The sequence below is a fragment of the Idiotropiscis lumnitzeri genome, chromosome 2, assembly GCF_059441095.1.
Source record: "Idiotropiscis lumnitzeri isolate Australia: NSW breed Sydney's pygmy pipehorse chromosome 2, RoL_Ilum_1.0, whole genome shotgun sequence".
In the NCBI taxonomy this organism is placed as follows: Eukaryota; Metazoa; Chordata; class Actinopteri; order Syngnathiformes; family Syngnathidae; genus Idiotropiscis; species Idiotropiscis lumnitzeri.
Genome location: NC_142392.1, coordinates 28,496,895 through 28,512,240, shown reverse-complemented (window position 1 = coordinate 28,512,240; position 15,346 = coordinate 28,496,895). Strand labels below are relative to the sequence as shown.

At 42.9% G+C, this 15,346-nt stretch overlaps 1 protein-coding gene across 1 annotated transcript in view; it reads right to left on the bottom strand.

Annotated features, from left to right (window-relative positions):
* The window catches only part of LOC148342209 (uncharacterized), a 71,832-nt gene that overhangs the window by 41,901 nt on the left and 14,585 nt on the right, over positions 1-15,346 (bottom strand). The window lies entirely within an intron of this gene.

The window sequence follows — 15,346 nt, the reverse complement described above, 5'->3', positions numbered from 1 at the left end:
TCAGTTCAACTAACGCGTGTGCGTCCTAGTGTGCATTGAAAGATTCAGCATAAAATATGTTTAAAAATTTGGATAATAACTAAAGCAAAATTAGAATGAGAAAGATAATTGGCTACATAATCATTGGGGTGAAATTAATCTTCATTGCAAGAAGCGGTGATTTAAATAGAGAAATCTAAGATCATAAAAGGATTAATGCATGTTCCGTGGAATGTGATTTGTCAACACAGAAACGCCCTGAGTCAAGTCAAGTCAAGTCAATTTTATTTGTATAGCCCTTAATGACAGACAGTCTCAAAGGGCTTTACATAGCCACAATCGACATCCCCGATCTTAACCCCCAGGAGGGCAAGGAAAAACTCACAAAACCTCATTAGGGGAAAAGTGAGAAACCTTGAGAAGGGACCACAGATGGGGGAATCCCCCTTCCAGGATGACCACGCTGCAATGGATGCCAACTGGGCAACATTTGACACATACAATGATGCTATGCGATAATAGATGAGATAATATAAGAGTCAATTGAATGAAGCGCTGCAGGTAGATGACTTCAGTGGAGTGATGAAAACGTGAACATATGGTTAAGGAACAGGTCTCTTTGACGGCCAAAGTCTGACTATGGTAAACAATTGATAATTAGACCTCAATGAAGTGATTGTGCAGTTGAAAAAGTTCATATATTGACTGTGAAAAGCTAAAGTGAGAAACTAGGATTAACTATTTGGCAAACACTAGAACGTATTCAGTCTCGAGGAAGACTGAATGCAGTAAAATTGCAATAAGAAGAACAATAAACCAGCCCAGAGTGTTTCAATGTCCCGGAAACAAAAGTTTGGGATTGCCCCTGAGGGTGAAATTCCTCTCTGAACTCCTCCTTTTTACCCCCGGCAGCAACTCATGAAACAGGGAGACTGATAAGAGATACAATTTTGTTGAAACAGAACATGCAAGGTTAAAGGTCATGCAAAACGAAAAAAAAAAAAAACATCTAATGTTCCATACTTCAGTTTGGCGACGGATGTACTACGGTAATTCAATTAATGGAACGACATTTTGAGATGGAAATGACAGGAATATGATGAATTATCATGTTATGAGGGGACTTTTGATTGACAGTTAATTGATATAAATTAAATTAGAAATTTTTAGTCTGCGGATAATTCACTTCCAAGAATACTGACTCATGGGTTGAGGAAAACGGGGTTATATTAGTTAGTTAAAAAAGAATAGCTAAATTATAATTGACGTGTTCATGGGGATTGAATATGAATCATAAACAGAAGACAAAACCAATTGGCATTGGCATTTGTAAAATATGATGAGGGATTAAGTTGGTGAGCTCTTGTGGGAGACGGGGCGAGACACGAATGGATTGAAGCTTCCGCCAGTGACCCGTCCAATAGTGTCACCACCACTCAGCTGTGCCGGGTGGCCGTCCTCAAGGGCGTGCGCCTCCCAGTTACTGACATCAAGCGAAACAGTCCGTCAATGAGAAACTGCTAATCAGAATGAGTAGAACCCCCGTTTTTGCATCGATGAAAGAAAATATTGTATTGGATGGAGAAAAAGAATTGTTACACTCGCGGGTTCAGGGGGCCAAGAGTGCTAATTCACCGGAAAAGGAAAAAAGAATATGGGGGGAAAAAATTTATAAAATGAAACCGGGGGAAGCAGCTAATGCAGCAGCCGACGCATGCAGCTCCCATTGCGTCTGCTCTTACCGTTTCCGCTGCTCCTGGGCCAGGTTCTGGTGACGCAGTGCCACTGCAGGATTGTTGTCCGCACCGGCCGATCAACAAAGTCGCGAAACAGAAGTAGCGGTGGTTATAGAGATGGGTTGTGAGTGGGACGTGCTCTTGCTGTGGGGTGTGGGGTCACTGGGTGATGAGCGGTCCAAACCGAGCCACTTCCTGAAATGTACCATCCTGTGGTCCAGCGCCATGCCTGTCACAAAGAGCTCCACTAGCACAGGGGCGCCACCGCTACCCCCTCCTCCGACAATGCTTCTATGGCTTCCAAACGCACACTTGACGCCTCAACTCGATTGGGACCCCATTCCACGATAGGGGTGCCCGCGGAGCCTCAGCATTCAAGGACCGGCAGGTCTTGGCATTCCGGTGACGATTGATGGACAACAGTTTTTGATGGTGGAACAAGATATTCCACGCTTTGCAAGCTCCCTCTGCATATCCCAATGAGCAACAACACCGTCACGCTTGTGGGACTCTTGAGATTGGCCGAGTCACTGCCATGGACCGAACCCGCACCTGTGAAACAAACACTGGAATTCGAGTGGGACTGAATTTCCAGAAGAGACTGAATTGTGAACATCCGGCGGGGGAAGCATATGTTGTCCTCCGTTCCAGTCGACTGGGCAGCTCTGAGACCAAGGTCTCCATCCTCCCGCGGGTGGTACGTCCTGTTCCTGCTCTGGTCTGCGTGGTGTAGCCGCCTCCACCCATTCAAACCACCAATTGGTCCTTTGCATTGAACACTCAGTTCTGATGATTTGGTTTTTCAGGATGCATTCACCCAATTCCGAGGGTCAGAAGTGCGTCTTGCATTAGGATTATGTATTTGTGATGTCTACCGGTGCTGCCTCGCATGTGTGCCTTGCCCCAGAGCAGAGGAAACGCGATGAATTGTCTCTGTTCGCTGAGCCACAAATCACATTAACTATCGGTGCGCATCATCATACTAAAGATTTCGGCCCATTGGTGAAGACTTTTGGCAGAGTTAATTTCAGATGTTGAATTCCCCATGTCACTAGCGAGGTGTGGTGTTTCAGCACCCATTCCGAATTCTTCTGTTACGGAACATTTTCCGAATTTCTTGACACTATGGTAGACAGTGAATGGGTCACTCTGAAGCGAAAGCTCTGTTTGCGTCTCTGCCAGAGGGGTTGTGGACCCGGGGTCTGACTGATGTTGTGCTCTGCTCCACAGCTTCTCCAATTTGTTTTTGCAACATCTGCGAAAGTTTTATATTATTGTGAAAGAAATTAAGTTTGTCATGTCATCATGTTTCAAAACTATGCTTACAGGTTAATAGAAGGTCACAAAAACATGGACTTCTTCAACAGGAAAACGTGAGTTCAGTGGTAACAGAGTTGTGTCTATGCTGGCAGTTTAGCAGGAAGCCACAAAAACAGATGCACGTCTTGAACTGTGTTTGACAGGAAACCGTTTAGCACGCATTGAACAGAAGTGTGATAAAGTCAAAGTGTTCATGTTTTTCCATTCTTTATGAGTTTGCATATACAAATTACTTTGCAGTGCTTCAATAAAACGCGGCACAGGAGCGGGAAAGCTTTTCTCTTTGGCGAACTGCTCCTCGCAAGTGACAAAGACAATCTTGGCTGGGTGATTCATTTATGAAGGCTTGTCTCGTTTTTGACAATAACTTCTCTGACATATCTTGTTCAAGCAATTCCTTCTGGAATGATTCAACCTGACTCTAAAAACTGTGCACACTGCGGCAATAATATCAATGGAGGTTGATCAATGTTCGTGAATAAAACACAAATGATTACGTTTTTTTAATAAATGAAGTACGTATTGGTCTTATTTATGAAATTTTTACTGGCTCGGTCAATGAACCTCCGGTTGCTCTGCACTGTTTTGTGCACGTGTGCATAGTTTCACCTCATCCAAACATTTAAAATACATTGAATGCATCCATCCAGGGTTGCACGGATCTCATCAGTGAACAAGCGCATGCTGCAAGGAATGCATCTGCATTTTTGGCTTACTATGGGCTTAAAAAGGGAGAACGTCACAACCCCCTTTTCTACCTACAAGTACAGGAATATTTAGTTCCTGGTAATAAAGTTCCTGTGGCCCAGGTGGTTTGCATCTCCCCCGCAACTTATAGTTCCTGGTAATTTTTGCAAATGACAATGATGACCGAACAATGGGAGGTGTTGTGTTACTTTGTTACTCATTACTGACACCCTATGGCTGTTATACATCATTGCGGTTACAAAATAATTCAGTGAACTCATAATGTTTTGGTGTATCTTAGTCTAATTTGAATATGCATTGGATAACTTTAAAATATACAGTCATTATTCAAATATGTCAACACGAAAGTCAGAGTGAAAGTGTTTTTGCTTAATGATTATGTGTAAGAACTTTTACTCTTCAAACATAATCTTGTTTTAAAATTTATTTAGAAACAGAAATTTTATAAATATAAAAAGGGGAATGTCGGAACGTACTAGCAGGCTAAATGTCATTTTGGGTAAAAAACAAAAACAAACGTAAATCATGCAATAAATAGCGACTCTGGTTCCAGGGCCCCTTTAATTCTTTTAGGGATCCAGATTATAATGGAAGCAAAAAGTACCCACGATGAAATTATCTATAAATGCAAAATGAAATACTTGAAAACATATTTCGCTTGAAGGATTCCTATTTTATCAATGACATTATGTTGCGATGGCCCCCAGTGGTCTGCATTAATATGTTAGGGTCCCACAACAGGTGTTCCATCAGACGCACACAATAGCCTGTGTGTGCTAACTTCAGCTAGCTTCCAAAAACGTCTGTGACTATGTCAGGAATGAAATCGGGCATCAGCCGACACGTGCTTCCTTTTTAAATGCTCGTTTATCACTGTTGTGCTGCTAAAAGGAGGTTTACATCATCGGACGTAATTTTGTGAAATACCCCCATGGTCCGGTCCAAGTTGGGGTCGCACGCATTGCTCCGTGTGCGGCGGGTACAAGTCAAGGTAGCATGGTAGAAACAATATAAGACAAAGTCGCCGCCTGACCTTTGACTTGGCCAAACCAAATTAGTCCTTTTGTGTCCTGCAGACGTCAGACAACATGATCTCCGTTCTGTGAAAGAGGAGCCAGACTGGACTCGCATCAAAAAGGAGGAGGAGGAGGAGGAGGAGGAGATCAACAAGTCACCAGTGAACGTTCTCCCGATAAAGAGTGAAGATGAAAACAAGGATGAGAGTGAGGACAACAGAGGGGCGGAGCCTCCAAGCAGCAGCTCAAGACATCACGTGACAACAGAAGGTGATGAAGACCACTGGGGGCCATCACAAGCACAAAATGAGGACACATTATCAGACGCTCGTGACGATGATGATGATGAAGATGATGGGCAAGCCAAAACTGAAAGGGCATGTCACACTGACTCATTAACCTCAAAGTTGTCTTTAAAACGACACACAAGAAACCACGGTCAAGAAAAACCTCTTTTTTGCTCAATTTGTGGCAAAATTTTCTCTCGAAAGTTTCATTTGACAATTCACACAAGAACACACAGTGGAGAAACATCTTTTTGCTGCTCAGTTTGTGGCAAAAGCTTTTCTTTAAAGTCAAATTTAAAAACACATACACGAATACACACTGGAGAAAAACCTTTTTCATGCTCAGTTTGTGGAAAATGCTTCTCTCAATAGGCAAGTTTAACAGAACACACAAGAACACACAGTGGCGAAAAACCTTACTCCTGCTCAGTTTGTGGCAAAAGCTTTTCTGGAAAGTCAAATGTTACAAGTCACATAAAAACACACAGTGGAGAAAAAAACTTTTCCTGCTCAGTTTGTGGCAAAAGCTTTTCTTTAAAGTCAAATTTAACAAGTCACATAAAAACACACACTGGAGAAAAAAACGTTTCCTGCTCAGTTTGTGGCAAAAGATTTTCTTTAAAGTCAAATTTAACAAGTCACATAAAAACACACACTGGAGAAAAACCTTTTTCATGCTCAGTTTGTGGCAAGAGTTTCTCTCAAAAGTCAAGTTTAAAAGAACATATAAGAACGCACTGTGGAGAAAAAACCTTCGCCTGCTCAGTTTGTGGCAAAGGATTCTCTCTAAAATCAACTTTAACAAAACATAGAAGAATACACAGTGGAGAAAAACCTTTTTCCTGCTCAGTTTGTGGAAAATGCTTCTCTGTAAAGTCAACGTTAACAAGCCACACAAGAACTCACAGTGGAGAAAAACCTTTTTCCTGCTCAGTTTGTGGTAAAAGCTTCTCTCAAAACTCAACGTTAACAAGCCACACAAGAACACACAGTGGAGAAAAACCTTTTTCCTGCTCAGTTTGTGGAAAATGCTTCTCTGTCAAGTCAACGTTAACAAGCCACACAAAAACACACAGTGGAGAAAAACCCTTTTCGTGCTCAGTTTGTGGCAAAAGTTTCTCTGATAAGTCAAGTTTAACAAAACACAAAAGAACACATACTGGAGAAAAACCCTTTTCCTGCTTGGTTTGTGGTGAAAGCTTTTCTATAAAGGCAAGTTTAATAAGCCACACAAGAAAGCACACTGGAGAAAAACCATCTTCCTGCTCAGTTTGTGGTAGACGCTTCTCTGTAAAGTCACATTTACAAATGCACACAAGAACACACAGTGGAGAAAAACCTTTTTCCTGCTCAGTTTGTGGCAAGAGTTTCTCTCAAAAGTCGAATTTAACAAGCCATACAAGAACACAGTCGCGACAAGCCATTCAGTTGCAGCGTTTGTGCTAAAACATTCTCCACTAAACATAGTGCTGAGAGACACAATTGTGTTGGTGACAAAAGCAGCGATGCTTGAAGCTTAAAAAATGACAAAAAAAACTGAAGGAACCGACTCTTTGTGGTAAGATGTGAATGTGATTTTCAATAAAATATGATAAAATTGAATTTTGCAAAGATCTTTTATTGACACAAAGCCAATGTGATCAGTGCCAGAAGAACCATTGTGTCTGAGTGAGGATGAGTTTTTTTGTGTGTTCACATCAAACATTATAAATAAAATTAATTGCCTTTGCCTAGAACAACATTTGTTAACGTTATGCTTTTCAGTTGTCTTTTTAATCATACTTAATGGAAAAGGTGTGAGAAGAAACTGTGCTTATGAAATTGCTGCCTTGCACAATCATCAATAAAATCACTTGTTCCACTTGCTCAACTGGCCTTCATTACGCTGTGAAAAGGTGAAAAACTGAACTCGAAATTGAACTCGAAAAAGAACCAGAAAGAGAAACGCAAGCAGTCTCAGTTTCTCTCAAAGGTTTTGGTATGTCAGGAGTTGGCAACTTGATAGCGACTGGAGTCAGCGCTGATTTTCTCGCTGTGTTTGGCTGGCTCGTATATGTATGGTCCATTGAACAAAACTCAAACTCTTCAAATATCCCCTCACATACATTTAATATTTCACTTTCTGAATAAATTTCTGACTTGCTAAAAACACTTTCTAGGTTGAGCTCTATCAAGTGTTTGGGGTTTGTTGCTAAGCAGAATCTCACTTTGGAAAAACTAATTTTGTCAAATACAGTAATACCCCGCTACTTCGCGGTTCACCTTTCGCGGGTTCAGTGCTTCGCGGGTCTAAAAAATATTCGGGGGCATTGTAGTTTCGCCGAGCGGCACGAGGGGGCGCTGGAGCGGTTAGACGGCCGGCGTGCGCAGAAGAGGAGAGTGGACGAAGAAGAAAGTGGACGAAGAAGAGAGTGGACGAAGAAGAGCAAGTTCCCCCGGGCACGATTTGGGGCGACGTTTCGCGCGGTTCGGACCGTACCAGAGCTCCGGCCGGCGTGCGTGGCAGTTAAGCCGTAGAGGAGCACCTTCCCCGAGCACGGGCGGTGCCAAGCGGCCCCTAAGTTTAACCGAATGGAAGCTCCGGGGGAGGAGGGCATGCTCGTGTCACAGTTAAGCCGTAGAGGAGCACCTTCCCCGAGCACAGGCGGTGCCAAGCGGGCCCTAAGTATAACCGAATGGAAGCTCCGGAGGAGGAGGGCGGGCATGCGTCACAGTTAAGCCGAATAGGAGCACCTTCCGCCCGGGCACGAGCGGGGCGACATTTCGCTCCGTTCGGGCCCGTACGAGAGCTCCGGAGGAGGCCGGCCGGCGTGCGTGGCAATTACGCCGAAGAGGAGCACCTTCCGCCCGGGGCACGAGCGGGGCGAAATGAAACAGAGTTCAACCCAACGGAGACACGCTTCGGGGGAGCAGGTCCGGCGTGCGTGACAATTAAGCCGAAGAGGAGCACCTCTTCCGCCCGGGCACGAGCGGAGCGCGAGGCTGTCAGTTATGAATGAATAAATAAATAAATGAAGAATGCCACCTTTCATTTCACTGTCATGATCCGTGCCGCGTGTGTTTTTGTTTTTTCAGCTGTGTGGGCGTTCCTCCAGCGATCGTCCCGCGCCATGCCGTCAGCTGCTGCGAGACGCGCCCACCAGCCCCGCACCGGATTCCCATTCACTCACTGATTACACTCACTATATAATCCACCTACACTGACTACCTGGCGTCGGATTGTTATCCTACTTGCTCATGCTCCCGTACTTCGATCGTTATCTTGTTCAAGTGTTTCTTGTTGTCGCGTTTTTCTTTCATTTCGTTATCAGCTACAGATCAGCTCGTTTTCTGTTCTCTTTTTCTGTCGATGATTGGTCTCCTCTTAGCCTTCCGTGGTAAACAATCTTCGTCAGTCATTCCTTGCCTTTTGCAAGCGTTTTTCGTTCTACAGTTATTCCCTTTTCCTGGTGCGAGTGTTCCACCAGCGCTTTACGTTCTTTCCGCCGATAGATTGGTATTATATGTATCATAGCCTCATAGTCCTAGATTGTAAATGGATACTGACTATATTGTGATTATAATAAATATCTTTGTATCACCACCTTTTTTCCCGTGAGCTGGAGGATCATAACATTCACAGGGCACACCGGACGGCGTACCAGCAGGTAAAAGTCGAAGTATTTAAATAAATACAAAAAGAAGTAATTGAATAAATACAAAAATAATGGCTGGGGAATAAAAAAAATAAGTTTTAATAATAATTTGTTTTTTTTTGTTATAACATGAATTTCACTCTCTCTCTCTTTACCCATATATATATATATAAATATATATATATATTTTTTTTAAGCATTTTTGAAGGTGCGCCGCTACTTCGCGGGTTTTCAGTTTTCGCGGGTGGTCTCGGTCCCCATTAACCGCGATAACCGGGGTATTACTGTATACCAAATATTTTTTTTCATGCTATATTATATTTTTTATACATTGGATTATTTATATATTGAAATTGGGAAATATTAAAATTAAAAATTGGAAACCACATACAGACGTAATTCAATTAATAAGAAATATAGAAACATTTTATAAATATTGAACTAATTGAGAAGAGTCCTAATCTTGAAATAAATATTGAATTCTAAAAAATACTTATATATTAAATAAATTCAATCACCCGACCCCGGATGAGCGGCAGAAAATGGCTGGATGGATGGAATAATTTAAATTGCATACATATTCAAATGAACAAATTTGTTCAGAAATATTCAAGAGTCAAATAAAAAGGTTTAAATTGTTGTAACATTAAAATAATTGAATAAATATTGTAGTATTATATAAGCAAGCTTAAATATACATTGAAATAAATTTTTAAAAAGTCGTGTATTTTTAAATGGCCTAATTTAGATATGGGAAGTAATTCTCTTTATGAAACTATGAAGGGACTGGAGCTCACAGAAGTGACCAGTCTTGGTTCTGAAGTTCCGATGTAACCAGATACTGCCCTGAGAGAAAATAGGCCTGAGCATTGTTTATGGTGGGGGCAATTCTCTCGCCAGGTCAGTGACCTTCCAGGGTATGAGAGTAATTTAAGGTGGTCACGAGTAGACTGGTCGTATCAACGGGGAGACGCATCTGCTCTCCCTCTGGGGGACTTTTGGAGGGAAATCCCGAAGACTAGCGGGATGGGAATGCATATGCAACAAGGGAAAATTAGATATTCATGTCCTATTTGGGCATTCCCTATAAGAAGGGAATGTCTGAGAGGGGGCTCACACGTTTTTGGGGAGACTTCTTTTGACATCAGCATGTGACGAGAATAAAATCTTTCTTCTTTCTTTCGTTCTTTTCCATCACCAATCCAGCCTTGCTCGGCTGCCTGTCCGGAAGGCAGCAAGGACCCACACTTCAAAGACAAAATATACTACATATTGAAAGAAAAATAATACTCAAATATTGAAATAAGTATAGAATTGAATGAATAAACAACAAAGAAATAAATACCTCCTGGAAAATATCATTATTTATCAACATTTGTCAACATTTTTCTTTCTTGCACATTCTTAAACAATCGTAATTTTTTTTTACTTTTACTTTTTAAGTTACTTCAGTGCATTTCACACCTGAGCCTTCAGTGAAGTCCTACTTTGTCCTACTTGAATAAATCCCCAACAAAATACCATCATTTGTAACACCACGGCTGGACAAATAATATACAGAAAGACACTCACGCACCACTGAGTGAGTGTTGGACGATATAGCTTCTCTTGAAAGGTCCGACTTGAAAATGTCCTTGCAAGTGGATCTGCAATTAAATCCACAGGACCTTTTCAAACTTGTCTTTATCTTCGTACCTCCTCTAATCTCGTTGCACACTTGAGTACAATGACAATAAAGGGATTTCTAATTCTAATTCTAAACAAAGGTGTTGAATACGTCGATGGCCTCGGCTCCGGCATTGGTTCGCAAAAGGGCTATTTTTCTTTCGTCCGCTCTGTTTCCGACTCCCACGGCGGCAAGGTAGAGCAGGAATTGTTGCTTGAAAGCCCGCCAACTCGCGTCCACATTTCCCGTCATTTTCAGCGCTTCTGGTGGCCTTACGGAGTCCATCTCGCGTCAGTCCTTTTCTTGACCCGCGACCTGGTACCATGTAATGTTCTGGCTTCTATCTTAAGAAGTCACGCGGGTAACGTGATGCTGCAAGCTTGTGTCTCTTTATTTACTGACTTGCATTCTTGTCTATGTGCATACACACTTGTTCGTCTGGTAACCAAACACACGTCAGGCAATACTGCCAACTACTGACTAATGATATAACTGCTATCATTACAGTTATTGTTGGAGTTGGGTCACCGTGGAAATGAGAAGTAGTTAGTAAATCAACCTTTAAAAGCCAAACTTACTCCAATGCGTGTTCGTTTTTTTGTACTCAAGAAGAAAAGGGTCAAATAAAGACTCAACAACTGATTAGAGTTCCGATATTTAGTTTCTTCCATTTCTGGAGTTCAGGAAATAGTACAAAGACAGATATCTGGGCGTCTTTTTCTTAATCTCACGAGAAACTGCACTCGGGCGAGCACAGTCGAAAAATGCGCGCCATCTTTAAGCCCAGCTTCAGTTTTTATAGGAGTTTTTTATGTCAAGTGTAATGTCGGTTGAATCGGTTGTCCTCGCTCCCTCCCACGGCACGGGTCCACGTCCAAGGGAAGGTCCTCCCCAGGTTAGTCATCGTCTGGATAGTTGATTCCCGTCTGGTCCCCAAGACTGGCACGTCAAGGCTGGCCTTCTCCGGCGGGCAGTCTCTCCGTCTCTCTCCCCGCTGGCATTCCTCTGTAATCTTGTCGATGTGCATGTGTACGTGTGTATGTGCACGTGTATGTGCAAGTGTAAGTACGTGCCTGCGTGTATGCATGCGTGTTCATGTGCTCCGATCACCAATTGTTATGTCTTTCGGAATGTATTTTTTGCGATAGTGTCTATGTGACACCTCTAGTGCCAAATTTGGTATGTTTGCATCTCTACAGCCAATGTGGAGAATGAGCGTCGTATTAGACCATGAAGTGCTGTGAATGCAAGTCATGGAAATGCTATGTGTGCAAATTTGTTCTCACTACTGAGAATTTCAATAAAGTTCACACATTTAAACTAAGTACTATAAATTTAGCATATGAGAAAAATATAATAAATCAGAAAACATCAGGACTACAATCCCAGTTATTCTTGTGACCCGTGCTTCTTGTTCCATTTGATAAATGCTTCTTGTTTCATCAATGTTTAAAATATTCAGTAAATATGAACCTGCTAACTTTGATAATCGACATTCTGTCCCGTATGTGTTTAAAATAATGCCAGTAATCGTAATACAATCCTTTAATCCCTGCGGAAAAATATTTTACCATCAAAATGAAAACGCAACCTGTGGCCACAAAAAATGCATGTGGCAAGAAATATACTATGACCCCCCCCTGTCAACCCCACCCCCTAATGGGGTTGATCCCAATCAAAGTTATATGAGCCAACAAAAAGTAACAAATTAATTAGTGCCGTCCCGCAATTAAATTTCTTAACTAAATAATCACAACACTACCGTCATTAATTGCACTCAATCACCTTTTTAAACTTGTTTGTGAAGCTTGTATCAGTCACTTGAATAAGATATTGTAATTAACGTAGACCCACCAAATTTTATATCTTTATCTATTTAAATTCCCAGACTGTTGTAAAAGCTTTTTTTTAATATAATCTAGACAGTGGCATCCTCACAGGCATTGCCCCCAGAAACAATTTTCCAACGTATACATTTAGTTGTGCCGATAATCACCACAATCCAGCAGTGTTGGTTCGCATTAATGTCCGAATGATATCCAGCTAATATGGCACAATGTTAGAATTTAGCTTTGCAAGATGGGCAGATTATTCCTGAATTAAAGAAAATGTAGTTCACCGAGTTCAAATATCTAACTGTTTAGAGATTATAAATCAAGCCCTGAGCTAACGCTCCAATTTTGACAGTTTTTTGGCAAACCTTTAAAGCAAACCAAATGAAATAGTAACCATTTATGATAAAAAAAAAAAAAATAAATAAAAATCCCAAACTAGAATTACGCAGATACCAAATTAAACCATTTTTTACGGGAAGAATAGGTGCTCTCCAAGACGTAGACAGCTCCAAGACCGCTGCAGTCTTCACCTCCTATTGTCTCCCGAATGCCTCCCTCCACCTCCAGGCTGTGCCAACTCTGATTCTGTCAACTGGGCGAGGGTGTAGAGACGGTAAAACAATTGGGGGAGCTGTGGAGCAGAGCCCAAAATCAGTCGTGCCCCGTGTCCACAACCCCTCCGGCAGAGACGCACACAGAGCTACCTCTCCCGAGTGACACGTCTTGTGAAATTTTAAAATTTAGTCACGTTCCCAAAACCGAAGAATTTGTAGTGGGTGTTGAAATATGATATCCTGATAGTGACGCAGAGTATTCAACATTCGTAATAGACGTCTGAACCCAGCCCAACCGCCTCTACACACCGCTTTACCATGGGGCCTAGATCTTTAGTATGAAGACGCGCATCAATATTCAATGCGATTTGTGGCTCGGCGAAAGTAAACAATTCATACCATTTCCGCTGTCCAGGGACAAGGCACGCGTGCGAGGCAACGCAGGTAGACATAACACATATATAATTCTAACGCAAGATGCACTCATGACTAAATTTGGATGAATGCATTTTTGATAAACCAAATCATGTGTGCGATCATATGTACAGTGTACAATGTACTGGGTCAATTGGTGAATGGGTGCAGGTTGGATCAGGAACAGGGCATACCCACCGTGGGAGGATGGAGAACCAGGTTTCAGAGCTGCCCTCAGATGTTTCAGTTCAGCCACTGGAATGGAGGAGAGCACCACATATGCTCCGCGGCCCCCTGTCATGGAATGGGGTACCAGCGGGTTGGTGTCAAGAGTGCGTTGGGAGTGGGTAACGGTGGCGCCTCCTGCGCTGTTGGAGCTCTTTGTGACAGGCATGGCACCGGACCAGAGGATGGCACATTCCAGAAAGTGGCTCGGTGTGGACTGCTCATCACCCAGTGACCCCGCAGCAAGAGCACACCCCACTCACAACTCCCGTCTATAACCACCCCTACCTCTGTTACCGCAATCCTGACCTCGTTGACCGGCCGGGTACGGACAGCCAATCTGCTGTGGTGCCGCGTCAACCGAACCTTGCCTAGGAGCAGCAGAAGCGGAAGGCGCAGGTGCAATGGGAGCTGCATGCATTAGCTGCCCCACCCCTTTTTTTCATTTTTTTTATTTTATAATTTTTTGCCCTCTTGGCCACCTGAACCTGCAAGTACAACAATTTTTAGTAACGCTCCTTAATCCAATCCCACATTTTCCTTTTCTGATGTCGTGCAAAATGATGTAAAAAAATGTGTTCTCCTGAGACTGATTAGCATTTTTTCATTGATGGACTGTTTCACATGATGTCCGTAACCGGAAGGACACGCCCTAAGGACGGCCAACTGGAACAGCTGCGGAATGACGACATTATTGGATGGGTCACTGTCGGAAGTCTCACTCCATTCGCGTCTCGCCCTGGCCACAAAGACCAGGCCTGTCTCCTCCGCTCCCCACCTGAAAGATACAGCAACATCGGCCCCAACGGGGCCAGAAATATCTGATGCACGGTACGGCCAATCTCACCTGAGGTGTCCCCATTCAGCCGGTGACCGTCATGCTGGTCTGTAGGTCTGGCCTCGGCCTCAAGTGAGGACAGTTCCTGACAAGTAAATTTTGTCCCGCATGTAACTCTGTAATCCCCTCTACGAAGAACCTACCCTTGCGTTAAGTGAGTAATTTTCATAAAAACAGCGCCACCGCCAACTTAACTGAAATTAACCTCAAGTATCACCGCTGTGGTGCCGTATATTATGGAAAAGTCTCAACAATACAACAAAATTCTGCTCTATCCTGGACTGGGTGTGTGTTATCTATTCGTGCACCCAATGTGAATATTAAAACTGCGGAGCACATGAACAGGCTAAAGCAACAACTATATCTTAATCTGTTTTCATGGAACCTAACTTAGAATATCTTATATCTCCCTCCTTGTTGAGGAGAAACTCCGGGATGGGCGTGATGCGGCGCTATTTGAAGCGTTCTCCGACCTTCTGGTCACACAGGTCACATGTCACCTCAAACCTGTGGAGAGAACTGGAGGAGTGGCACTTGCCAGTGAGAAGGGGTAAATTACCTCCCTTCTGAAAATTTCAGTTTTGCATAAATTTTGTGTAATAATGTCAATCAATCATTCACTTGATGCTTGAATTTGATTAGTCCAATCTGTCTCCAATAACAATTTGAAAATCAGTACTTGGGAGTGCAATAGGGATTCAGGTTGATCAGACCTGTCCGCCCATTGCACCCTACGTGCTGTTCGGGCTTACCGTTGCCCTCAATCAGGTTTCTTTCCTGAGGCCCGTCCCTTAAACATTCACTCAAACCACTTAGACGTACAAACACTTTTTCTGTCACACTTTCATTCACCAAAAAGATACTTTCCAATTCCACACAGAGACCCCTCCCTCGGCGCTAATTTAGCCTCAATTTAGCCAGCGTATGCCAAAGTTTACCACTGTGCGTTTGTGGATTTTCCCATTCAGTCTCCGTGAAATCGTTTCTCCTGTTCCTCCTGGACGTAGCTGACGATCCTGCACCTGTGACATCAAACAACTCATAGATGCGGATGTTAGTCTGGTATTTCTGGAATGCTGTCTTGTCCCTTAAAAGTTGTCATGTCAGGGCTGGTGTCGCATAGTCATAAAAAA